The following is a 23,559-nucleotide window of genomic DNA, read 5'->3' on the forward strand; positions in this document are numbered from 1 at the left end:
GCTCCCCTGACGTGAAATGCTGGAACTTCACCTTGAGGCCTGAGGTCGCCTTTCGTTCGGCCGGAGCTGAACCTGGGGTGCTGTGGGAGGAGTTCCTAGAAAGGGATTGCCAGCACGGTTTTCGCTGTGGGAGAACACGCAGCCTCGGCCCACAACGACAGCCCTGCCGTGCAGAGACGTCGGGCCGCTAGTGCTGTTCAAGGCAGCTTTGAAGCCAAGCGCAAGGCGCCTCCAAACGGGGAGAAAGCGTACTCTCCCCTCCGCGTCCCACGTTCAAGCTGAATGACGCAGCATGTTTCTCGGAAGGCTCTGCCGAGCTATCTAGTACAAGGGAGAGAGTGCCTGCCTCTGCTGAGAAAGGTTTTGACGTGGGGATTGCTGGACAGGCGGAAGAGCGTTCCCCAGGCCGTGCAAAGTTGAGGCCTTGGTGATTCTGGATGGTCCCAAGGGTCCAGAATTGTCCCCGGGAAAGCTGTCCTTTTCCCTCTTTTTCCGGCTGGAAGTACACCTCTGGCATCCGGCTGCCGGTCGGCGACGTCCTGGGGGAGACGCCCTGGTTTCACGTGTGGCGCACACTGGTGTTTCTCAGAAGAGCCCAAATTCCTCCCTGCGGGTGGGTGGGGGGCTTGGCACACCAGCATGGAATGGAAGGCTGTTTAGAACTGCGTACCTTGAGGCCGTGTGAAGGCCGCACGAACGAGAGCTTTCGAGCGAACAGGGCAGCGCTTCGCCATCACCGTTGCACGTTCACGGAGCTTAGTCAAACGAACGCATTTACTTCCTGGGGCTCCAACGCGGCCGAGGAGTTGGAAGGCATACAGTGAGTGCCCTTTGACAGTTGTTACAACGAACGTGAGTGCACAGTGTCTCGTGAAATACCTTCCACGGTTGAAGCATTCCGTTAACGCATGCCCTTCCGCTCCCTCTGGCACTCCGAGGTGTTACGAATGGGGGAAATCTGGACTTTTGCTTGAGGCCGGGGTGGGGCGGGGGGACTCACAGTTCTCCTGCCGGCAAGCTCCAGAGCGCTCCTGCTGAAGCTCCCAGCAAGGAACGGAGAGCAGCAGGCCTCACACGAGTCAACTCAGACTTCTTCTGTCACGAGTCAACTCAGACTTCTTACGTGAGGCCTTCCGGCAGCAAAGAGAAGGTGCGCGCGAGGAGTGTGCTTCAGGCAGCTGAGGACCCGCCACTGTCTCGTCTAGCACGGAGGGGAATCAGGTTTGGCCAGGGTCGCCCAGCTTCATACCTGAGCTCCTACAGGTATCCTCAGTGGTTTCTGATTACCTCAAGGAAACACAACGGGAGGAACAGGGCCCTTCCGTGGAGGCCCTTTGGGGCACAGGGACCTCTGCGTGGGATCTACTGGGTAAGTATGGCAGTACCTCAGGTAGGCCTCAGTGACAAAGGCTCTCTGGCTCACGCCTAGCTGTGTAAAGAAGTGTGGCAAACGTACGTACTGCTCCTCAGGCTGGGCCCACGGCCTAGCTTTCGCTTCTGTGAGAGTGCTGTCCCGAGTCTCTTCCCGGAGCCAGTCGTCAGCGCGGTGTCTTTTGGCACTGCAGTTCTCTTTCAGTCAAGGAGGCCGTTCGACTGACTGGCAAAGGGAGCCCGCCCAGCGCTGCTTTCGCCAGTCTCTCTGACGACTGGGCCACTCAACCTGGGCAACCCAGAGAGGAGTACACTGCCCTAGCTATGAATGTGAAGAGCTGTCTCCAGGGGCCTGCTTACGCTAAGGTTCCTCAGAAGCCAGAGGCCGCCGTTCCGGCACGGAGAGAGATCACCATGGGAAACTGGTGAATGGGCTCCTACCCTGTGTGTCCCCAGGAGCGTCGCAGGGTTAAGGCACTCCGTGTTGGAGTATGGCCTCATTAGAGACCCCTGCACACCGAACTCCCCTGACGTGAAACGCTGGAACTTCACCTTGAGGCCTGAGGTCACCTTTCGTTCGGCCGGAGCTGAACCTGGGGTGCCGTGGGAGGAGTTCCTAGAAAGGGATTGCCAGCACGGTTTTCGCTGTGGGAGAACACGCAGCCTCGGCCCACAACGACAGCCCTGCCGTGCAGAGACGTCGGGCCGCTAGTGCTGTTCAAGGCAGCTTTGAAGCCAAGCGCAAGGCGCCTCCAAACGGGGAGAAAGCGTACTCTCCCCTCCGCGTCCCACGTTCAAGCTGAATGACGCAGCATGTTTCTCGGAAGACTCTGCCGAGCTATCTAGTACAAGGGAGAGAGTGCCTGCCTCTGCTGAGAAAGGTTTTGACGTGGGGATTGCTGGACAGGCGGAAGAGCGTTCCCCAGGCCGTGCAAAGTTGAGGCCTTGGTGATTCTGGATGGTCCCAAGGGTCCAGAATTGTCCCCGGGAAAGCTGTGCTTTTCCCTCTTTTTCCGGCTGGAAGTACACCTCTGGCATCCGGCTGCCGGTCGGCGACGTCCTGGGGGAGACGCCCTGGTTTCACTTGTGGCGCACACTGGTGTTTCTCAGAAGAGCCCAAATTCCTCCCTGCGGGTGGGTGGGGGGCTTGGCACACCAGCATGGAATGGAAGGCTGTTTAGAACTGCGTACCTTGAGGCCGTGTGAAGGCCGCACGAACGAGAGCTTTCGAGCGAACAGGGCAGCGCTTCGCCATCACCGCTGCACGTTCACGGAGCTTAGTCAAACGAACGCATTTACTTCCTGGGGCTCCAACGCGGCCGAGGAGTTGGAAGGCATACAGTGAGTGCCCTTTGACAGTTGTTACAACGAACGTGAGTGCACAGTGTCTCGTGAAATACCTTCCACGGTTGAAGCATTCCGTTAACGCATGCCCCTCCGCTCCCTCTGGCACTCCGAGGTGTTACTAACGGGGGAAATCTGGACTTTTGCTTGAGGCCGGGGTGGGGCGTGGGGGACTCACAGTTCTCCTGCCGGCCAGCTCCAGAGCGCTCCTGCTGAAGCTCCCAGCAAGGAACGGAGAGCAGCAGGCCTCACACGAGTCAACTCAGACTTCTTCTGTCACGAGTCAACTCAGACTTCTTACGTGAGGCCTTCCGGCAGCAAAGAGAAGGTGCGCGCGACGAGTGTGCTTCAGGCAGCTGAGGACCCGCCACTGTCTCGTCTAGCACGGAGGGGAATCAGGTTTGGCCAGGGTCGCCCAGCTTCATACCTGAGCTCCTACAGGTATCCTCAGTGGTTTCTGATTACCTCAAGGAAACACAACGGGAGGAACAGGGCCCTTCCGTGGAGGCCCTTTGGGGCACAGGGACCTCTGCGTGGGATCTACTGGGTAAGTATGGCAGTACCTTAGGTAGGCCTCAGTGACCAAGGCTCTCTGGCTCACGCCTAGCTGTGTAAAGAAGTGTGGCAAACGTACGTACTGCTCCTCAGGCTGGGCCCACGGCCTAGCTTTCGCTTCTGTGAGAGTGCTGTCCCGAGTCTCTTCCCGGAGCCAGTCGTCAGCGCGGTGTCTTTTGGCACTGCAGTTCTCTTTCAGTCAAGGAGGCCGTTCGACTGACTGGCAAAGGGAGTCCGCCCAGCGCTGCTTTCGCCAGTCTCTCTGACGACTGGGCCACTCAACCTGGGCAACCCAGAGAGGAGTACACTGCCCTAGCTATGAATGTGAAGAGCTGTCTCCAGGGGCCTGCTTACGCTAAGGTTCCTCAGAAGCCAGAGGCCGCCGTTCCGGCACGGAGAGAGGTCATCATGCGAACCTGGTGAATGGGCTCCTACCCTGTGTGTCCCCAGGAGCGTCGCAGGGTTAAGGCACTCCGTGGTGGAGTATGGCCTCATCGGAGACCCCTGCACACCCAGCTCCCCTGACGTGAAACGCTGGAACTTCACCTTGAGGCCTGAGGTCACCTTTCGTTCGGCCGGAGCTGAACCTGGGGTGCCGTGGGAGGAGTTCCTAGAAAGGGATTGCCAGCACGGTTTTCGCTGTGGGAGAACACGCAGCCTCGGCCCACAACGATAGCCCTGCCGTGCAGAGACGTCGGGCCGCTAGTGCTGTTCAAGGCAGCTTTGAAGCCAAGCGCAAGGCGCCTCCAAGCGGGGAGAAAGCGTACTCTCCCCTCCGCGTCCCACGTTCAAGCTGAATGACGCAGCATGTTTCTCGGAAGGCTCTGCCGAGCTATCTAGTACAAGGGAGAGAGTGCCTGCCTCTGCTGAGAAAGGTTTTGACGTGGGGATTGCTGGACAGGCGGAAGAGCGTTCCCCAGGCCGTGCAAAGTTGAGGCCTTGGTGATTCTGGATGGTCCCAAGGGTCCAGAATTGTCCCCGGGAAAGCTGTGCTTTTCCCTCTTTTTCCGGCTGGAAGTACACCTCTGGCATCCGGCTGCCGGTCGGCGACGTCCTGGGGGAGACGCCCTGGTTTCACTTGTGGCGCACACTGGTGTTTCTCAGAAGAGCCCAAATTCCTCCCTGCGGGTGGGTGGGGGGCTTGGCACACCAGCATGGAATGGAAGGCTGTTTAGAACTGCGTACCTTGAGGCCGTGTGAAGGCCGCACGAACGAGAGCTTTCGAGCGAACAGGGCAGCGCTTCGCCATCACCGCTGCACGTTCACGGAGCTTAGTCAAACGAACGCATTTACTTCCTGGGGCTCCAACGCGGCCGAGGAGTTGGAAGGCATACAGTGAGTGCCCTTTGACAGTTGTTACAACGAACGTGAGTGCACAGTGTCTCGTGAAATACCTTCCACGGTTGAAGCATTCCGTTAACGCATGCCCCTCCGCTCCCTCTGGCACTCCGAGGTGTTACTAACGGGGGAAATCTGGACTTTTGCTTGAGGCCGGGGTGGGGCGGGGGGGACTCACAGTTCTCCTGCCGGCGAGCTCCAGAGCGCTCCTGCTGAAGCTCCCAGCAAGGAACGGAGAGCAGCAGGCCTCACACGAGTCAACTCAGACTTCTTCTGTCACGAGTCAACTCAGACTTCTTACGTGAGGCCTTCCGGCAGCAAAGAGAAGGTGCGCGTGACGAGTGTGCTTCAGGCAGCTGAGGACCCGCCACTGTCTCGTCTAGCACGGAGGGGAATCAGGTTTGGCCAGGGTCGCCCAGCTTCATACCTGAGCTCCTACAGGTATCCTCAGTGGTTTCTGATTACCTCAAGGAAACACAACGGGAGGAACAGGGCCCTTCCGTGGAGGCCCTTTGGGGCACAGGGACCTCTGCGTGGGATCTACTGGGTAAGTATGGCAGTACCTTAGGTAGGCCTCAGTGACCAAGGCTCTCTGGCTCACGCCTAGCTGTGTAAAGAAGTGTGGCAAACGTACGTACTGCTCCTCAGGCTGGGCCCACGGCCTAGCTTTCGCTTCTGTGAGAGTGCTGTCCCGAGTCTCTTCCCGGAGCCAGTCGTCAGCGCGGTGTCTTTTGGCACTGCAGTTCTCTTTCAGTCAAGGAGGCCGTTCGACTGACTGGCAAAGGGAGTCCGCCCAGCGCTGCTTTCGCCAGTCTCTCTGACGACTGGGCCACTCAACCTGGGCAACCCAGAGAGGAGTACACTGCCCTAGCTATGAATGTGAAGAGCTGTCTCCAGGGGCCTGCTTACGCTAAGGTTCCTCAGAAGCCAGAGGCCGCCGTTCCGGCACGGAGAGAGATCACCATGCGAAACTGGTGAATGGGCTCCTACCCTGTGTGTCCCCAGGAGCGTCGCAGGGTTAAGGCACTCCGTGGTGGAGTATGGCCTCATCGGAGACCCCTGCACACCCAGCTCCCCTGACGTGAAACGCTGGAACTTCACCTTGAGGCCTGAGGTCACCTTTCGTTCGGCCGGAGCTGAACCTGGGGTGCCGTGGGAGGAGTTCCTAGAAAGGGATTGCCAGCACGGTTTTCGCTGTGGGAGAACACGCAGCCTCGGCCCACAACGACAGCCCTGCCGTGCAGAGACGTCGGGCCGCTAGTGCTGTTCAAGGCAGCTTTGAAGCCAAGCGCAAGGCGCCTCCAAGCGGGGAGAAAGCGTACTCTCCCCTCCGCGTCCCACGTTCAAGCTGAATGACGCAGCATGTTTCTCGGAAGGCTCTGCCGAGCTATCTAGTACAAGGGAGAGAGTGCCTGCCTCTGCTGAGAAAGGTTTTGACGTGGGGATTGCTGGACAGGCGGAAGAGCGTTCCCCAGGCCGTGCAAAGTTGAGGCCTTGGTGATTCTGGATGGTCCCAAGGGTCCAGAATTGTCCCCGGGAAAGCTGTGCTTTTCCCTCTTTTTCCGGCTGGAAGTACACCTCTGGCATCCGGCTGCCGGTCGGCGACGTCCTGGGGGAGACGCCCTGGTTTCACTTGTGGCGCACACTGGTGTTTCTCAGAAGAGCCCAAATTCCTCCCTGCGGGTGGGTGGGGGGCTTGGCACACCAGCATGGAATGGAAGGCTGTTTAGAACTGCGTACCTTGAGGCCGTGTGAAGGCCGCACGAACGAGAGCTTTCGAGCGAACAGGGCAGCGCTTCGCCATCACCGCTGCACGTTCACGGAGCTTAGTCAAACGAACGCATTTACTTCCTGGGGCTCCAACGCGGCCGAGGAGTTGGAAGGCATACAGTGAGTGCCCTTTGACAGTTGTTACAACGAACGTGAGTGCACAGTGTCTCGTGAAATACCTTCCACGGTTGAAGCATTCCGTTAACGCATGCCCCTCCGCTCCCTCTGGCACTCCGAGGTGTTACTAACGGGGGAAATCTGGACTTTTGCTTGAGGCCGGGGTGGGGCGGGGGGGACTCACAGTTCTCCTGCCGGCGAGCTCCAGAGCGCTCCTGCTGAAGCTCCCAGCAAGGAACGGAGAGCAGCAGGCCTCACACGAGTCAACTCAGACTTCTTCTGTCACGAGTCAACTCAGACTTCTTACGTGAGGCCTTCCGGCAGCAAAGAGAAGGTGCGCGCGAGGAGTGTGCTTCAGGCAGCTGAGGACCCGCCACTGTCTCGTCTACCACGGAGGGGAATCAGGTTTGGCCAGGGTCGCCCAGCTTCATACCTGAGCTCCTACAGGTATCCTCAGTGGTTTCTGATTACCTCAAGGAAACACAACGGGAGGAAGAGGGCCCTTCCGTGGAGGCCAGTTTGGGCACAGGGACCTCTGCGTGGGATCTACTGGGTAAGTATGGCAGTACCTTAGGTAGGCCTCAGTGACCAAGGCTCTCTGGCTCACGCCTAGCTGTGTAAAGAAGTGTGGCAAACGTACGTACTGCTCCTCAGGCTGGGCCCACGGCCTAGCTTTCGCTTCTGTGAGAGTGCTGTGCCGAGTCTCTTCCCGGAGCCAGTCGTCAGCGCGGTGTCTTTTGGCACTGCAGTTCTCTTTCAGTCAAGGAGGCCGTTCGACTGACTGGCAAAGGGAGCCCGCCCAGCGCTGCTTTCGCCAGTCTCTCTGACGACTGGGCCACTCAACCTGGGCAACCCAGAGAGGAGTACACTGCCCTAGCTATGAATGTGAAGAGCTGTCTCCAGGGGCCTGCTTACGCGAAGGTTCCTCAGAAGCCAGAGGCCGCCGTTCCGGCACGGAGAGAGGTCATCATGCGAACCTGGTGAATGGGCTCCTACCCTGTGTGTCCCCAGGAGCGTCGCAGGGTTAAGGCACTCCGTGTTGGAGTATGGCCTCATCGGAGACCCCTGCACACCCAGCTCCCCTGACGTGAAACGCTGGAACTTCACCTTGAGGCCTGAGGTCACCTTTCGTTCGGCCGGAGCTGAACCTGGGGTGCCGTGGGAGGAGTTCCTAGAAAGGGATTGCCAGCACGGTTTTCGCTGTGGGAGAACACGCAGCCTCGGCCCACAACGACAGCCCTGCCGTGCAGAGACGTCGGGCCGCTAGTGCTGTTCAAGGCAGCTTTGAAGCCAAGCGCAAGGCGCCTCCAAACGGGGAGAAAGCGTACTCTCCCCTCCGCGTCCCACGTTCAAGCTGAATGACGCAGCATGTTTCTCGGAAGGCTCTGCCGAGCTATCTAGTACAAGGGAGAGAGTGCCTGCCTCTGCTGAGAAAGGTTTTGACGTGGGGATTGCTGGACAGGCGGAAGAGCGTTCCCCAGGCCGTGCAAAGTTGAGGCCTTGGTGATTCTGGATGGTCCCAAGGGTCCAGAATTGTCCCCGGGAAAGCTGTGCTTTTCCCTCTTTTTCCGGCTGGAAGTACACCTCTGGCATCCGGCTGCCGGTCGGCGACGTCCTGGGGGAGACGCCCTGGTTTCACTTGTGGCGCACACTGGTGTTTCTCAGAAGAGCCCAAATTCCTCCCTGCGGGTGGGTGGGGGGCTTGGCACACCAGCCTGGAATGGAAGGCTGTTTAGAACTGCGTACCTTGAGGCCGTGTGAAGGCCGCACGAACGAGAGCTTTCGAGCGAACAGGGCAGCGCTTCGCCATCACCGCTGCACGTTCACGGAGCTTAGTCAAACGAACGCATTTACTTCCTGGGGCTCCAACGCGGCCGAGGAGTTGGAAGGCATACAGTGAGTGCCCTTTGACAGTTGTTACAACGAACGTGAGTGCACAGTGTCTCGTGAAATACCTTCCACGGTTGAAGCATTCCGTTAACGCATGCCCCTCCGCTCCCTCTGGCACTCCGAGGTGTTACTAACGGGGGAAATCTGGACTTTTGCTTGAGGCCGGGGTGGGGCGGGGGGGACTCACAGTTCTCCTGCCGGCGAGCTCCAGAGCGCTCCTGCTGAAGCTCCCAGCAAGGAACGGAGAGCAGCAGGCCTCACACGAGTCAACTCAGACTTCTTCTGTCACGAGTCAACTCAGACTTCTTACGTGAGGCCTTCCGGCAGCAAAGAGAAGGTGCGCGCGAGGAGTGTGCTTCAGGCAGCTGAGGACCCGCCACTGTCTCGTCTAGCACGGAGGGGAATCAGGTTTGGCCAGGGTCGCCCAGCTTCATACCTGAGCTCCTACAGGTATCCTCAGTGGTTTCTGATTACCTCAAGGAAACACAACGGGAGGAACAGGGCCCTTCCTTGGAGGCCCTTTGGGGCACAGGGACCTCTGCGTGGGATCTACTGGGTAAGTATGGCAGTACCTTAGGTAGGCCTCAGTGACCAAGGCTCTCTGGCTCACGCCTAGCTGTGTAAAGAAGTGTGGCAAACGTACGTACTGCTCCTCAGGCTGGGCCCACGGCCTAGCTTTCGCTTCTGTGAGAGTGCTGTCCCGAGTCTCTTCCCGGAGCCAGTCGTCAGCGCGGTGTCTTTTGGCACTGCAGTTCTCTTTCAGTCAAGGAGGCCGTTCGACTGACTGGCAAAGGGAGCCCGCCCAGCGCTGCTTTCGCCAGTCTCTCTGACGACTGGGCCACTCAACCTGGGCAACCCAGAGAGGAGTACACTGCCCTAGCTATGAATGTGAAGAGCTGTCTCCAGGGGCCTGCTTACGCGAAGGCTCCTCAGAAGCCAGAGGCCGCCGTTCCGGCACGGATAGAGATCACCATGCGAAACTGGTGAATGGGCTCCTACCCTGTGTGTCCCCAGGAGCGTCGCAGGGTTAAGGCACTCCGTGTTGGAGTATGGCCTCATCGGAGACCCCTGCACACCCAACTCCCCTGACGTGAAACGCTGGAACTTCACCTTGAGGCCTGAGGTCACCTTTCGTTCGGCCGGAGCTGAACCTGGGGTGCCGTGGGAGGAGTTCCTAGAAAGGGATTGCCAGCACGGTTTTCGCTGAGGGAGAACACGCAGCCTCGGCCCACAACGACAGCCCTGCCGTGCAGAGACGTCGGGCCGCTAGTGCTGTTCAAGGCAGCTTTGAAGCCAAGCGCAAGGCGCCTCCAAACGGGGAGAAAGCGTACTCTCCCCTCCGCGTCCCACGTTCAAGCTGAATGACGCAGCATGTTTCTCGGAAGGCTCTGCCGAGCTATCTAGTACAAGGGAGAGAGTGCCTGCCTCTGCTGAGAAAGGTTTTGACGTGGGGATTGCTGGACAGGCGGAAGAGCGTTCCCCAGGCCGTGCAAAGTTGAGGCCTTGGTGATTCTGGATGGTCCCAAGGGTCCAGAATTGTCCCCGGGAAAGCTGTGCTTTTCCCTCTTTTTCCGGCTGGAAGTACACCTCTGGCATCCGGCTGCCGGTCGGCGACGTCCTGGGGGAGACGCCCTGGTTTCACTTGTGGCGCACACTGGTGTTTCTCAGAAGAGCCCAAATTCCTCCCTGCGGGTGGGTGGGGGGCTTGGCACACCAGCATGGAATGGAAGGCTGTTTAGAACTGCGTACCTTGAGGCCGTGTGAAGGCCGCACGAACGAGAGCTTTCGAGCGAACAGGGCAGCGCTTCGCCATCACCGCTGCACGTTCACGGAGCTTAGTCAAACGAACGCATTTACTTCCTGGGGCTCCAACGCGGCCGAGGAGTTGGAAGGCATACAGTGAGTGCCCTTTGACAGTTGTTACAACGAACGTGAGTGCACAGTGTCTCGTGAAATACCTTCCACGGTTGAAGCATTCCGTTAACGCATGCCCCTCCGCTCCCTCTGGCACTCCGAGGTGTTACTAACGGGGGAAATCTGGACTTTTGCTTGAGGCCGGGGTGGGGCGGGGGGGACTCACAGTTCTCCTGCCGGCGAGCTCCAGAGCGCTCCTGCTGAAGCTCCCAGCAAGGAACGGAGAGCAGCAGGCCTCACACGAGTCAACTCAGACTTCTTCTGTCACGAGTCAACTCAGACTTCTTACGTGAGGCCTTCCGGCAGCAAAGAGAAGGTGCGCGCGAGGAGTGTGCTTCAGGCAGCTGAGGACCCGCCACTGTCTCGTCTACCACGGAGGGGAATCAGGTTTGGCCAGGGTCGCCCAGCTTCATACCTGAGCTCCTACAGGTATCCTCAGTGGTTTCTGATTACCTCAAGGAAACACAACGGGAGGAACAGGGCCCTTCCGTGGAGGCCCTTTGGGGCACAGGGACCTCTGCGTGGGATCTACTGGGTAAGTATGGCAGTACCTTAGGTAGGCCTCAGTGACCAAGGCTCTCTGGCTCACGCCTAGCTGTGTAAAGAAGTGTGGCAAACGTACGTACTGCTCCTCAGGCTGGCCCCACGGCCTAGCTTTCGCTTCTGTGAGAGTGCTGTCCCGAGTCTCTTCCCGGAGCCAGTCGTCAGCGCGGTGTCTTTTGGCACTGCAGTTCTCTTTCAGTCAAGGAGGCCGTTCGACTGACTGGCAAAGGGAGTCCGCCCAGCGCTGCTTTCGCCAGTCTCTCTGACGACTGGGCCACTCAACCTGGGCAACCCAGAGAGGAGTACACTGCCCTAGCTATGAATGTGAAGAGCTGTCTCCAGGGGCCTGCTTACGCTAAGGTTCCTCAGAAGCCAGAGGCCGCCGTTCCGGCACGGAGAGAGGTCATCATGCGAACCTGGTGAATGGGCTCCTACCCTGTGTGTCCCCAGGAGCGTCGCAGGGTTAAGGCACTCCGTGGTGGAGTATGGCCTCATCGGAGACCCCTGCACACCCAGCTCCCCTGACGTGAAACGCTGGAACTTCACCTTGAGGCCTGAGGTCACCTTTCGTTCGGCCGGAGCTGAACCTGGGGTGCCGTGGGAGGAGTTCCTAGAAAGGGATTGCCAGCACGGTTTTCGCTGAGGGAGAACACGCAGCCTCGGCCCACAACGACAGCCCTGCCGTGCAGAGACGTCGGGCCGCTAGTGCTGTTCAAGGCAGCTTTGAAGCCAAGCGCAAGGCGCCTCCAAACGGGGAGAAAGCGTACTCTCCCCTCCGCGTCCCACGTTCAAGCTGAATGACGCAGCATGTTTCTCGGAAGGCTCTGCCGAGCTATCTAGTACAAGGGAGAGAGTGCCTGCCTCTGCTGAGAAAGGTTTTGACGTGGGGATTGCTGGACAGGCGGAAGAGCGTTCCCCAGGCCGTGCAAAGTTGAGGCCTTGGTGATTCTGGATGGTCCCAAGGGTCCAGAATTGTCCCCGGAAAGCTGTGCTTTTCCCTCTTTTTCCAGCTGGAAGTACACCTCTGGCATCCAGCTGCCGGTCGGCGACGTCCTGGGGGAGACGCCCTGGTTTCACTTGTGGCGCACACTGGTGTTTCTCAGAAGAGCCCAAATTCCTCCCTGCGGGTGGGTGGGGGGCTTGGCACACCAGCATGGAATGGAAGGCTGTTTAGAACTGCGTACCTTGAGGCCGTGTGAAGGCCGCACGAACGAGAGCTTTCGAGCGAACAGGGCAGCGCTTCGCCATCACCGCTGCACGTTCACGGAGCTTAGTCAAACGAACGCATTTACTTCCTGGGGCTCCAACGCGGCCGAGGAGTTGGAAGGCATACTGTGAGTGCCCTTTGACAGTTGTTACAACGAACGTGAGTGCACAGTGTCTCGTGAAATACCTTCCACGGTTGAAGCATTCCGTTAACGCATGCCCCTCCGCTCCCTCTGGCACTCCGAGGTGTTACTAACGGGGGAAATCTGGACTTTTGCTTGAGGCCGGGGTGGGGCGGGGGGGACTCACAGTTCTCCTGCCAGCGAGCTCCAGAGCGCTCCTGCTGAAGCTCCCAGCAAGGAACGGAGAGCAGCAGGCCTCACACTAGTCAACTCAGACTTCTTCTGTCACGAGTCAACTCAGACTTCTTACGTGAGGCCTTCCGGCAGCAAAGAGAAGGTGCGCGCGAGGAGTGTGCTTCAGGCAGCTGAGGACCCGCCACTGTCTCGTCTAGCACGGAGGGGAATCAGGTTTGGCCAGGGTCGCCCAGCTTCATACCTGAGCTCCTACAGGTATCCTCAGTGGTTTCTGATTACCTCAAGGAAACACAACGGGAGGAACAGGGCCCTTCCGTGGAGGCCAGTTTGGGCACAGGGACCTCTGCGTGGGATCTACTGGGTAAGTATGGCAGTACCTTAGGTAGGCCTCAGTGACCAAGGCTCTCTGGCTCACGCCTAGCTGTGTAAAGAAGTGTGGCAAACGTACGTACTGCTCCTCAGGCTGGGCCCACGGCCTAGCTTTCGCTTCTGTGAGAGTGCTGTCCCGAGTCTCTTCCCGGAGCCAGTCGTCAGCGCCGTGTCTTTTGGCACTGCAGTTCTCTTTCAGTCAAGGAGGCCGTTCGACTGACTGGCAAAGGGAGTCCGCCCAGCGCTGCTTTCGCCAGTCTCTCTGACGACTGGGCCACTCAACCTGGGCAACCCAGAGAGGAGTACACTGCCCTAGCTATGAATGTGAAGAGCTGTCTCCAGGGGCCTGCTTACGCGAAGGCTCCTCAGAAGCCAGAGGCCACCGTTCCGGCACGGAGAGAGATCACCATGCGAAACTGGTGAATGGGCTCCTACCCTGTGTGTCCCCAGGAGCGTCGCAGGGTTAAGGCACTCCGTGTTGGAGTATGGCCTCATCGGAGACCCCTGCACACCCAACTCCCCTGACGTGAAACGCTGGAACTTCACCTTGAGGCCTGAGGTCACCTTTCGTTCGGCCGGAGCTGAACCTGGGGTGCCGTGGGAGGAGTTCCTAGAAAGGGATTGCCAGCACGGTTTTCGCTGTGGGAGAACACGCAGCCTCGGCCCACAACGACAGCCCTGCCGTGCAGAGACGTCGGGCCGCTAGTGCTGTTCAAGGCAGCTTTGAAGCCAAGCGCAAGGCGCCTCCAAGCGGGGAGAAAGCGTACTCTCCCCTCCGCGTCCCACGTTCAAGCTGAATGACGCAGCATGTTTCTCGGAAGGCTCTGCCGAGCTATCTAGTACAAGGGAGAGAGTGCCTGCCTCTGCTGAGAAAGGTTTTGACGTGGGGATTGCTGGACAGGCGGAAGAGCGTTCCCCAGGCCGTGCAAAGTTGAGGCCTTGGTGATTCTGGATGGTCCCAAGGGTCCAGAATTGTCCCCGGGAAAGCTGTGCTTTTCCCTCTTTTTCCGGCTGGAAGTACACCTCTGGCATCCGGCTGCCGGTCGGCGACGTCCTGGGGGAGACGCCCTGGTTTCACTTGTGGCGCACACTGGTGTTTCTCAGAAGAGCCCAAATTCCTCCCTGCGGGTGGGTGGGGGGCTTGGCACACCAGCCTGGAATGGAAGGCTGTTTAGAACTGCGTACCTTGAGGCCGTGTGAAGGCCGCACGAACGAGAGCTTTCGAGCGAACAGGGCAGCGCTTCGCCATCACCGCTGCACGTTCACGGAGCTTAGTCAAACGAACGCATTTACTTCCTGGGGCTCCAACGCGGCCGAGGAGTTGGAAGGCATACAGTGAGTGCCCTTTGACAGTTGTTACAACGAACGTGAGTGCACAGTGTCTCGTGAAATACCTTCCACGGTTGAAGCATTCCGTTAACGCATGCCCCTCCGCTCCCTCTGGCACTCCGAGGTGTTACTAACGGGGGAAATCTGGACTTTTGCTTGAGGCCGGGGTGGGGCGGGGGGGACTCACAGTTCTCCTGCCGGCGAGCTCCAGAGCGCTCCTGCTGAAGCTCCCAGCAAGGAACGGAGAGCAGCAGGCCTCACACGAGTCAACTCAGACTTCTTCTGTCACGAGTCAACTCAGACTTCTTACGTGAGGCCTTCCGGCAGCAAAGAGAAGGTGCGCGCGAGGAGTGTGCTTCAGGCAGCTGAGGACCCGCCACTGTCTCGTCTAGCACGGAGGGGAATCAGGTTTGGCCAGGGTCGCCCAGCTTCATACCTGAGCTCCTACAGGTATCCTCAGTGGTTTCTGATTACCTCAAGGAAACACAACGGGAGGAACAGGGCCCTTCCGTGGAGGCCAGTTTGGGCACAGGGACCTCTGCGTGGGATCTACTGGGTAAGTATGGCAGTACCTTAGGTAGGCCTCAGTGACCAAGGCTCTCTGGCTCACGCCTAGCTGTGTAAAGAAGTGTGGCAAACGTACGTACTGCTCCTCAGGCTGGGCCCACGGCCTAGCTTTCGCTTCTGTGAGAGTGCTGTCCCGAGTCTCTTCCCGGAGCCAGTCGTCAGCGCGGTGTCTTTTGGCACTGCAGTTCTCTTTCAGTCAAGGAGGCCGTTCGACTGACTGGCAAAGGGAGCCCGCCCAGCGCTGCTTTCGCCAGTCTCTCTGACGACTGGGCCACTCAACCTGGGCAACCCAGAGAGGAGTACACTGCCCTAGCTATGAATGTGAAGAGCTGTCTCCAGGGGCCTGCTTACGCTAAGGTTCCTCAGAAGCCAGAGGCCGCCGTTCCGGCACGGAGAGAGGTCATCATGCGAACCTGGTGAATGGGCTCCTACCCTGTGTGTCCCCAGGAGCGTCGCAGGGTTAAGGCACTCCGTGGTGGAGTATGGCCTCATCGGAGACCCCTGCACACCCAGCTCCCCTGACGTGAAACGCTGGAACTTCACCTTGAGGCCTGAGGTCACCTTTCGTTCGGCCGGAGCTGAACCTGGGGTGCCGTGGGAGGAGTTCCTAGAAAGGGATTGCCAGCACGGTTTTCGCTGTGGGAGAACACGCAGCCTCGGCCCACAACGACAGCCCTGCCGTGCAGAGACGTCGGGCCGCTAGTGCTGTTCAAGGCAGCTTTGAAGCCAAGCGCAAGGCCCCTCCAAGCGGGGAGAAAGCGTACTCTCCCCTCCGCGTCCCACGTTCAAGCTGAATGACGCAGCATGTTTCTCGGAAGGCTCTGCCGAGCTATCTAGTACAAGGGAGAGAGTGCCTGCCTCTGCTGAGAAAGGTTTTGACGTGGGGATTGCTGGACAGGCGGAAGAGCGTTCCCCAGGCCGTGCAAAGTTGAGGCCTTGGTGATTCTGGATGGTCCCAAGGGTCCAGAATTGTCCCCGGGAAAGCTGTGCTTTTCCCTCTTTTTCCGGCTGGAAGTACACCTCTGGCATCCGGCTGCCGGTCGGCGACGTCCTGGGGGAGACGCCCTGGTTTCACTTGTGGCGCACACTGGTGTTTCTCAGAAGAGCCCAAATTCCTCCCTGCGGGTGGGTGGGGGGCTTGGCACACCAGCATGGAATGGAAGGCTGTTTAGAACTGCGTACCTTGAGGCCGTGTGAAGGCCGCACGAACGAGAGCTTTCGAGCGAACAGGGCAGCGCTTCGCCATCACCGCTGCACGTTCACGGAGCTTAGTCAAACGAACGCATTTACTTCCTGGGGCTCCAACGCGGCCGAGGAGTTGGAAGGCATACAGTGAGTGCCCTTTGACAGTTGTTACAACGAACGTGAGTGCACAGTGTCTCGTGAAATACCTTCCACGGTTGAAGCATTCCGTTAACGCATGCCCCTCCGCTCCCTCTGGCACTCCGAGGTGTTACTAACGGGGGAAATCTGGACTTTTGCTTGAGGCCGGGGTGGGGCGGGGGGGACTCACAGTTCTCCTGCCGGCGAGCTCCAGAGCGCTCCTGCTGAAGCTCCCAGCAAGGAACGGAGAGCAGCAGGCCTCACACGAGTCAACTCAGACTTCTTCTGTCACGAGTCAACTCAGACTTCTTACGTGAGGCCTTCCGGCAGCAAAGAGAAGGTGCGCGCGAGAAGTGTGCTTCAGGCAGCTGAGGACCCGCCACTGTCTCGTCTAGCACGGAGGGGAATCAGGTTTGGCCAGGGTCGCCCAGCTTCATACCTGAGCTCCTACAGGTATCCTCAGTGGTTTCTGATTACCTCAAGGAAACACAACGGGAGGAACAGGGCCCTTCCGTGGAGGCCAGTTTGGGCACAGGGACCTCTGCGTGGGATCTACTGGGTAAGTATGGCAGTACCTTAGGTAGGCCTCAGTGACCAAGGCTCTCTGGCTCACGCCTAGCTGTGTAAAGAAGTGTGGCAAACGTACGTACTGCTCCTCAGGCTGGGCCCACGGCCTAGCTTTCGCTTCTGTGAGAGTGCTGTCCCGAGTCTCTTCCCGGAGCCAGTCGTCAGCGCGGTGTCTTTTGGCACTGCAGTTCTCTTTCAGTCAAGGAGGCCGTTCGACTGACTGGCAAAGGGAGCCCGCCCAGCGCTGCTTTCGCCAGTCTCTCTGACGACTGGGCCACTCAACCTGGGCAACCCAGAGAGGAGTACACTGCCCTAGCTATGAATGTGAAGAACTGTCTCCAGGGGCCTCCTTACGTTAAGGTTCCTCAGAAGCCGGAGGCCGCCGTTCCGGCACGGAGAGAGGTCATCATGCGAACCTGGTGAATGGGCTCCTACCCTGTGTGTCCCCAGGAGCGTCGCAGGGTTAAGGCACTCCGTGTTGGAGTATGGCCTCATCGGAGACCCCTGCACACCCAGCTCCCCTGACGTGAAACGCTGGAACTTCACCTTGAGGCCTGAGGTCACCTTTCGTTCGGCCGGAGCTGTACCTGGGGTGCCGTGGGAGGAGTTCCTAGAAAGGGATTGCCAGCACGGTTTTCGCTTTGGGAGAACACGCAGCCTCGGCCCACAACGACAGCCCTGCCGTGCAGAGACGTCGGGCCGCTAGTGCTGTTCAAGGCAGCTTTGAAGCCAAGCGCAAGGCGCCTCCAAACGGGGAGAAAGCGTACTCTCCCCTCCGCGTCCCACGTTCAAGCTGAATGACGCAGCATGTTTCTCGGAAGGCTCTGCCGAGCTATCTAGTACAAGGGAGAGAGTGCCTGCCTCTGCTGAGAAAGGTTTTGACGTGGGGATTGCTGGACAGGCGGAAGAGCGTTCCCCAGGCCGTGCAAAGTTGAGGCCTTGGTGATTCTGGATGGTCCCAAGGGTCCAGAATTGTCCCCGGGAAAGCTGTGCTTTTCCCTCTTTTTCCGGCTGGAAGTACACCTCTGGCATCCGGCTGCCGGTCGGCGACGTCCTGGGGGAGACGCCCTGGTTTCACTTGTGGCGCACACTGGTGTTTCTCAGAAGAGCCCAAATTCCTCCCTGCGGGTGGGTGGGGGGCTTGGCACACCAGCATGGAATGGAAGGCTGTTTAGAACTGCGTACCTTGAGGCCGTGTGAAGGCCGCACGAACGAGAGCTTTCGAGCGAACAGGGCAGCGCTTCGCCATCACCGCTGCACGTTCACGGAGCTTAGTCAAACGAACGCATTTACTTCCTGGGGCTCCAACGCGGCCGAGGAGTTGGAAGGCATACAGTGAGTGCCCTTTGACAGTTGTTACAACGAACGTGAGTGCACAGTGTCTCGTGAAATACCTTCCACGGTTGAAGCATTCCGTTAACGCATGCCCCTCCGCTCCCTCTGGCACTCCGAGGTGTTACTAACGGGGGAAATCTGGACTTTTGCTTGAGGCCGGGGTGGGGCGGGGGGGACTCACAGTTCTCCTGCCGGCGAGCTCCAGAGCGCTCCTGCTGAAGCTCCCAGCAAGGAACGGAGAGCAGCAGGCCTCACACGAGTCAACTCAGACTTCTTCTGTCACGAGTCAACTCAGACTTCTTACGTGAGGCCTTCCGGCAGCAAAGAGAAGGTGCGCGCGAGGAGTGTGCTTCAGGCAGCTGAGGACCCGCCACTGTCTCGTCTAGCACGGAGGGGAATCAGGTTTGGCCAGGGTCGCCCAGCTTCATACCTGAGCTCCTACAGGTATCCTCAGTGGTTTCTGATTACCTCAAGGAAACACAACGGGAGGAACAGGGCCCTTCCGTGGAGGCCAGTTTGGGCACAGGGACCTCTGCGTGGGATCTACTGGGTAAGTATGGCAGTACCTTAGGTAGGCCTCAGTGACCAAGGCTCTCTGGCTCACGCCTAGCTGTGTAAAGAAGTGTGGCAAACGTACGTACTGCTCCTCAGGCTGGGCCCACGGCCTAGCTTTCGCTTCTGTGAGAGTGCTGTCCCGAGTCTCTTCCCGGAGCCAGTCGTCAGCGCGGTGTCTTTTGGCACTGCAGTTCTCTTTCAGTCAAGGAGGCCGTTCGACTGACTGGCAAAGGGAGCCCGCCCAGCGCTGCTTTCGCCAGTCTCTCTGACGACTGGGCCACTCAACCTGGGCAACCCAGAGAGGAGTACACTGCCCTAGCTATGAATGTGAAGAACTGTCTCCAGGGGCCTCCTTACGTTAAGGTTCCTCAGAAGCCGGAGGCCGCCGTTCCGGCACGGAGAGAGGTCATCATGCGAACCTGGTGAATGGGCTCCTACCCTGTGTGTCCCCAGGAGCGTCGCAGGGTTAAGGCACTCCGTGTTGGAGTATGGCCTCATCGGAGACCCCTGCACACCCAGCTCCCCTGACGTGAAACGCTGGAACTTCACCTTGAGGCCTGAGGTCACCTTTCGTTCGGCCGGAGCTGTACCTGGGGTGCCGTGGGAGGAGTTCCTAGAAAGGGATTGCCAGCACGGTTTTCGCTTTGGGAGAACACGCAGCCTCGGCCCACAACGACAGCCCTGCCGTGCAGAGACGTCGGGCCGCTAGTGCTGTTCAAGGCAGCTTTGAAGCCAAGCGCAAGGCGCCTCCAAACGGGGAGAAAGCGTACTCTCCCCTCCGCGTCCCACGTTCAAGCTGAATGACGCAGCATGTTTCTCGGAAGGCTCTGCCGAGCTATCTAGTACAAGGGAGAGAGTGCCTGCCTCTGCTGAGAAAGGTTTTGACGTGGGGATTGCTGGACAGGCGGAAGAGCGTTCCCCAGGCCGTGCAAAGTTGAGGCCTTGGTGATTCTGGATGGTCCCAAGGGTCCAGAATTGTCCCCGGGAAAGCTGTGCTTTTCCCTCTTTTTCCGGCTGGAAGTACACCTCTGGCATCCGGCTGCCGGTCGGCGACGTCCTGGGGGAGACGCCCTGGTTTCACTTGTGGCGCACACTGGTGTTTCTCAGAAGAGCCCAAATTCCTCCCTGCGGGTGGGTGGGGGGCTTGGCACACCAGCATGGAATGGAAGGCTGTTTAGAACTGCGTACCTTGAGGCCGTGTGAAGGCCGCACGAACGAGAGCTTTCGAGCGAACAGGGCAGCGCTTCGCCATCACCGCTGCACGTTCACGGAGCTTAGTCAAACGAACGCATTTACTTCCTGGGGCTCCAACGCGGCCGAGGAGTTGGAAGGCATACAGTGAGTGCCCTTTGACAGTTGTTACAACGAACGTGAGTGCACAGTGTCTCGTGAAATACCTTCCACGGTTGAAGCATTCCGTTAACGCATGCCCCTCCGCTCCCTCTGGCACTCCGAGGTGTTACTAACGGGGGAAATCTGGACTTTTGCTTGAGGCCGGGGTGGGGCGGGGGGGACTCACAGTTCTCCTGCCGGCGAGCTCCAGAGCGCTCCTGCTGAAGCTCCCAGCAAGGAACGGAGAGCAGCAGGCCTCACACGAGTCAACTCAGACTTCTTCTGTCACGAGTCAACTCAGACTTCTTACGTGAGGCCTTCCGGCAGCAAAGAGAAGGTGCGCGCGAGGAGTGTGCTTCAGGCAGCTGAGGACCCGCCACTGTCTCGTCTAGCACGGAGGGGAATCAGGTTTGGCCAGGGTCGCCCAGCTTCATACCTGAGCTCCTACAGGTATCCTCAGTGGTTTCTGATTACCTCAAGGAAACACAACGGGAGGAACAGGGCCCTTCCGTGGAGGCCAGTTTGGGCACAGGGACCTCTGCGTGGGATCTACTGGGTAAGTATGGCAGTACCTTAGGTAGGCCTCAGTGACCAAGGCTCTCTGGCTCACGCCTAGCTGTGTAAAGAAGTGTGGCAAACGTACGTACTGCTCCTCAGGCTGGGCCCACGGCCTAGCTTTCGCTTCTGTGAGAGTGCTGTCCCGAGTCTCTTCCCGGAGCCAGTCGTCAGCGCGGTGTCTTTTGGCACTGCAGTTCTCTTTCAGTCAAGGAGGCCGTTCGACTGACTGGCAAAGGGAGCCCGCCCAGCGCTGCTTTCGCCAGTCTCTCTGACGACTGGGCCACTCAACCTGGGCAACCCAGAGAGGAGTACACTGCCCTAGCTATGAATGTGAAGAGCTGTCTCCAGGGGCCTGCTTACGTTAAGGTTCCTCAGAAGCCGGAGGCCGCCGTTCCGGCACGGAGAGAGGTCATCATGCGAACCTGGTGAATGGGCTCCTACCCTGTGTGTCCCCAGGAGCGTCGCAGGGTTAAGGCACTCCGTGTTGGAGTATGGCCTCATCGGAGACCCCTGCACACCCAGCTCCCCTGACGTGAAACGCTGGAACTTCACCTTGAGGCCTGAGGTCACCTTTCGTTCGGCCGGAGCTGAACCTGGGGTGCCGTGGGAGGAGTTCCTAGAAAGGGATTGCCAGCACGGTTTTCGCTTTGGGAGAACACGCAGCCTCGGCCCACAACGACAGCCCTGCCGTGCAGAGACGTCGGGCCGCTAGTGCTGTTCAAGGCAGCTTTGAAGCCAAGCGCAAGGCGCCTCCAAGCGGGGAGAAAGCGTACTCTCCCCTCCGCGTCCCACGTTCAAGCTGAATGACGCAGCATGTTTCTCGGAAGGCTCTGCCGAGCTATCTAGTACAAGGGAGAGAGTGCCTGCCTCTGCTGAGAAAGGTTTTGACGTGGGGATTGCTGGACAGGCGGAAGAGCGTTCCCCAGGCCGTGCAAAGTTGAGGCCTTGGTGATTCTGGATGGTCCCAAGGGTCCAGAATTGTCCCCGGGAAAGCTGTGCTTTTCCCTCTTTTTCCGGCTGGAAGTACACCTCTGGCATCCGGCTGCCGGTCGGCGACGTCCTGGGGGAGACGCCCTGGTTTCACTTGTGGCGCACACTGGTGTTTCTCAGAAGAGCCCAAATTCCTCCCTGCGGGTGGGTGGGGGGCTTGGCACACCAGCATGGAATGGAAGGCTGTTTAGAACTGCGTACCTTGAGGCCGTGTGAAGGCCGCACGAACGAGAGCTTTCGAGCGAACAGGGCAGCGCTTCGCCATCACCGCTGCACGTTCACGGAGCTTAGTCAAACGAACGCATTTACTTCCTGGGGCTCCAACGCGGCCGAGGAGTTGGAAGGCATACAGTGAGTGCCCTTTGACAGTTGTTACAACGAACGTGAGTGCACAGTGTCTCGTGAAATACCTTCCACGGTTGAAGCATTCCGTTAACGCATGCCCCTCCGCTCCCTCTGGCACTCCGAGGTGTTACTAACGGGGGAAATCTGGACTTTTGCTTGAGGCCGGGGTGGGGCGGGGGGGACTCACAGTTCTCCTGCCGGCGAGCTCCAGAGCGCTCCTGCTGAAGCTCCCAGCAAGGAACGGAGAGCAGCAGGCCTCACACGAGTCAACTCAGACTTCTTCTGTCACGAGTCAACTCAGACTTCTTACGTGAGGCCTTCCGGCAGCAAAGAGAAGGTGCGCGCGAGGAGTGTGCTTCAGGCAGCTGAGGACCCGCCACTGTCTCGTCTACCACGGAGGGGAATCAGGTTTGGCCAGGGTCGCCCAGCTTCATACCTGAGCTCCTACAGGTATCCTCAGTGGTTTCTGATTACCTCAAGGAAACACAACGGGAGGAACAGGTCCCTTCCGTGGAGGCCAGTTTGGGCACAGGGACCTCTGCGTGGGATCTACTGGGTAAGTATGGCAGTACCTTAGGTAGGCCTCAGTGACCAAGGCTCTCTGGCTCACGCCTAGCTGTGTAAAGAAGTGTGGCAAACGTACGTACTGCTCCTCAGGATGGGCCCACGGCCTAGCTTTCGCTTCTGTGAGAGTGCTGTCCCGAGTCTCTTCCCGGAGCCAGTCGTCAGCGCGGTGTCTTTTGGCACTGCAGTTCTCTTTCAGTCAAGGAGGCCGTTCGACTGACTGGCAAAGGGAGCCCGCCCAGCGCTGCTTTCGCCAGTCTCTCTGACGACTGGGCCACTCAACCTGGGCAACCCAGAGAGGAGTACACTGCCCTAGCTATGAATGTGAAGAACTGTCTCCAGGGGCCTCCTTACGTTAAGGTTCCTCAGAAGCCGGAGGCCGCCGTTCCGGCACGGAGAGAGGTCATCATGCGAACCTGGTGAATGGGCTCCTACCCTGTGTGTCCCCAGGAGCGTCGCAGGGTTAAGGCACTCCGTGTTGGAGTATGGCCTCATCGGAGACCCCTGCACACCCAACTCCCCTGACGTGAAACGCTGGAACTTCACCTTGAGGCCTGAGGTCACCTTTCGTTCGGCCGGAGCTGAACCTGGGGTGCCGTGGGAGGAGTTCCTAGAAAGGGATTGCCAGCACGGTTTTCGCTTTGGGAGAACACGCAGCCTCGGCCCACAACGACAGCCCTGCCGTGCAGAGACGTCGGGCCGCTAGTGCTGTTCAAGGCAGCTTTGAAGCCAAGCGCAAGGCGCCTCCAAGCGGGGAGAAAGCGTACTCTCCCCTCCGCGTCCCACGTTCAAGCTGAATGACGCAGCATGTTTCTCGGAAGGCTCTGCCGAGCTATCTAGTACAAGGGAGAGAGTGCCTGCCTCTGCTGAGAAAGGTTTTGACGTGGGGATTGCTGGACAGGCGGAAGAGCGTTCCCCAGGCCGTGCAAAGTTGAGGCCTTGGTGATTCTGGATGGTCCCAAGGGTCCAGAATTGTCCCCGGGAAAGCTGTGCTTTTCCCTCTTTTTCCGGCTGGAAGTACACCTCTGGCATCCGGCTGCCGGTCGGCGACGTCCTGGGGGAGACGCCCTGGTTTCACTTGTGGCGCACACTGGTGTTTCTCAGAAGAGCCCAAATTCCTCCCTGCGGGTGGGTGGGGGGCTTGGCACACCAGCATGGAATGGAAGGCTGTTTAGAACTGCGTACCTTGAGGCCGTGTGAAGGCCGCACGAACGAGAGCTTTCGAGCGAACAGGGCAGCGCTTCGCCATCACCGCTGCACGTTCACGGAGCTTAGTCAAACGAACGCATTTACTTCCTGGGGCTCCAACGCGGCCGAGGAGTTGGAAGGCATACAGTGAGTGCCCTTTGACAGTTGTTAC

This window comes from Pseudorca crassidens, chromosome 20 (genome assembly GCF_039906515.1).
Source record: "Pseudorca crassidens isolate mPseCra1 chromosome 20, mPseCra1.hap1, whole genome shotgun sequence".
In the NCBI taxonomy this organism is placed as follows: Eukaryota; Metazoa; Chordata; class Mammalia; order Artiodactyla; family Delphinidae; genus Pseudorca; species Pseudorca crassidens.